The sequence below is a fragment of the Prionailurus bengalensis genome, chromosome X (genome assembly GCF_016509475.1).
Source record: "Prionailurus bengalensis isolate Pbe53 chromosome X, Fcat_Pben_1.1_paternal_pri, whole genome shotgun sequence".
NCBI lineage: Eukaryota > Metazoa > Chordata > Mammalia > Carnivora > Felidae > Prionailurus > Prionailurus bengalensis.
Window position 1 is genome coordinate 20,161,694 of NC_057361.1, and position 2,861 is coordinate 20,164,554.

Here is a 2,861-nt window from a genome sequence, read left to right on the forward strand (position 1 = left end):
TCCTATTTGTACTTTAAAGTAATAGGATATTAAATCTGCAAAAACATTAAGAATGAGCTGGGGAGAGGGTGCCTGGGTGGCTCAGGCCATGATCTCACGGTTCACATACTTCTGCATGGAGCCTGCTTGGGATTCTCTCTCTCTCTCTCTCTCTCTCTCTCTCTCTCTGCTTCCTGCCCTCTGTCAAAATAAATAAACTTAAAAAAAAATAAAAGTAAAACCATCCATCCAAAACCAATGTCCCGTTTTAAGAAGCTTGTTTCCTCTGATTACTCTTCTTCCTTCTCTAAAAATGTTCGTGTACACAAAAAATGTAAAACCACTGCCTAGGTACAGTATGTTCACATTTTAGACAAATATCCTTGGGTACTTTTTTGCATAAGATCAATATACAGAATTACTATCAGATAGTTAATCTGTACTTTTTAAAAAAAATTTTTTTTAACATTTATTTATTTTTGAGACAGAGAGGGACAGAGCATGAACGGGGGAGGGTCAGAGAGAGGGAGACACAGAATCTGAAACAGGCTCCAGGCTCTGAGCTTTCAGCACAGAGCGCGACGCGGGGCTCGAACCCACGGACCGTGAGATCATGACCTGAGCCAAAGCCGGCCGCCTAACCGACTGAGCCACCCAGGTACCCCAGTTAATCTGTACTTTAAAATGAGGCTGCCCTGGGGCGCCTGGGTGGCTCAGTCGGTTGAGCGTCTGATTTTGGCTCTGGTCATGATCTCGCAGTTTGTGAGGGTTTGTGAGTTTGAGCCCCTTGTCGGGCTCTGTGCTGATAGCTCGGAGCCTGGAGCCTGCTTCGGATTCTGTGTCTCCTTCTCTCTCTGCCCCTCCTCCGCTTGTGCTCTCTGTCTCTCAAAAATGAATAATTGTAAAAAAAAAATTTTTTTTAATGAGGCTGCCCTATAATTATTCTGATTTGTTTAGTGTGCTTGTTTTGTCTTCGTAAACTGTATTACTTCTCCCTGCACACTATAACACAATACCTAGACCATGCACTCAATGGCTGCTTAATTTATCCAAAGGGGAAGAGTCACAGAGACTGAAGCCTTTAGAGAGTACAGAGCTCAACTTCCTCTGTTTTTAGATCTGGAAGTCAGAAACAGAGGGACACACACTCTCGGACAAATCCAGTGCTTATGGGTTCCCTCAAAGGCTTGAATAAAACCAAATCATAATGCAATTTTGAACTTTAAAGAATACACTCAGCACACATTTTGCTATGATATGTCAGTACCTTAGGTCAGCACTGTGGGAACATGAAGAAAAGATACTTGTCTTGACCTCAGGGAGAGCAGTCTACTAGAGATCTAGTAGAACTGGTGTGAACTAACAAGGGCACAACATGCATGAGGACATATGAAATCTAGAAGGCGATCTGGGAGTTCAGAGAGAAAAGGTTTTCATGTCTGGAAATTTAGTTCTTTAGAAATGTAAGAGTGACGGTGAATTCAATAGGAGTAGAAACAACTTCAAAAGGTTTTGTCAATCTCAGAGCCTGCCTAGAAAGGAGTAACAAAAACAGAAGGTGTCCCAAAGGAAACACAGCAATCACACAAAGCCATCTATTACTAGTAGGTTAAGCATCTTTAGGTCAGTGGGGTCCACAGAGAGCCAGGAACACAAAGTGAGGAGCAGACATCACATTTGCCTGATAGGATAGAAAGGGGATGTAGAATGGAGGACACATCCGTCACCACCCTCACCAACATGAGGCAAGCGGGGTACACAAAACAGGGAAGGCCCCGGGGGCACTATGACCACCTCTGGTTCGAAAGAGCAGCAGGAAGTCTCACAGTACACTAAGTAGTCTGCTTTTCTTCACGGAAACAACATGACTTTGAATCCCAGGGAACATGCCCCTAAACATTCTTGAGTAGTGTTGTAATGGAGGGTTGCATGCCTGAAGAAGGATTCAGAAAATAAATCAGAGAGATATGACCCACAAAATGCCATAGATAAAAGTGACACCATAACCTTCTAAAAATTTTGAAAATGGAGAGAAGTGTATCATACTGCGTTCATTACAGGAAGGGCCCCACTGAACACGCAGAACCAAAGTTTACAAAGTAAATATGAGATCCTAATGTTAACTTCCTTGCTTTTCTTGGAATTCTTTTTAAAATATTTTTGTTGGGGTGCCTGGATGGCTCAGTTGGTTAAGCGTCCGACTTCAGCTCAGGTCATGATCTTGCAGTTTGTGAGTTCAAGCCCCACATCGGGCTCTGTGCTGACAGCTCAGAGCCTGGAGCCTGCTTCGGAATCTGTGACTCCCTCTCTCTCTGCCCCTCTCCTGCTCATGCTCATGCTCTGTCTCTCAAAAAACATATAAACGTCAAAAAATTTTTTAAAAAATATTTGTTACTTCTATTTGGGTCAATATTATACGGGCACAGAGTTTCAGGAGTCAAACGGTTCCACTAAGCATGTTGCAAAAACCAGGAGTCCCATTGTCTCTCTCTCCCTATCCTTTCGCTGTGTGCTAATGCCAACTTATAAATCCCTCTGTTCCAGCGAATAAAAATTAAAAATAAAATAAAATCCCTCTCTTACTGTCTTTCTGGGGTCTCAGGAGAAAGTCACATGTGGATTCAGACACTCATTAACTGAGGGCCATTTTCTCCTAATTTAGAAGAGATAGGGAAAATAAACCAGACAGCTGATACTGAAAAGCTGGTATTTTCCTTGTAGCGAACAAGGTGTTTAAAATCCGAGCGTTGCATCATCTAAACATTTGAAGGACTCGCTACGACTTCCCTTTCCAGTGTGGAGAGCCATCTCTGGATCCTATCTGTTTCTCCATCTCTGCCTTTACTCTGTTGTCCACCTGTCCTCTACACTCCCAAGACAAG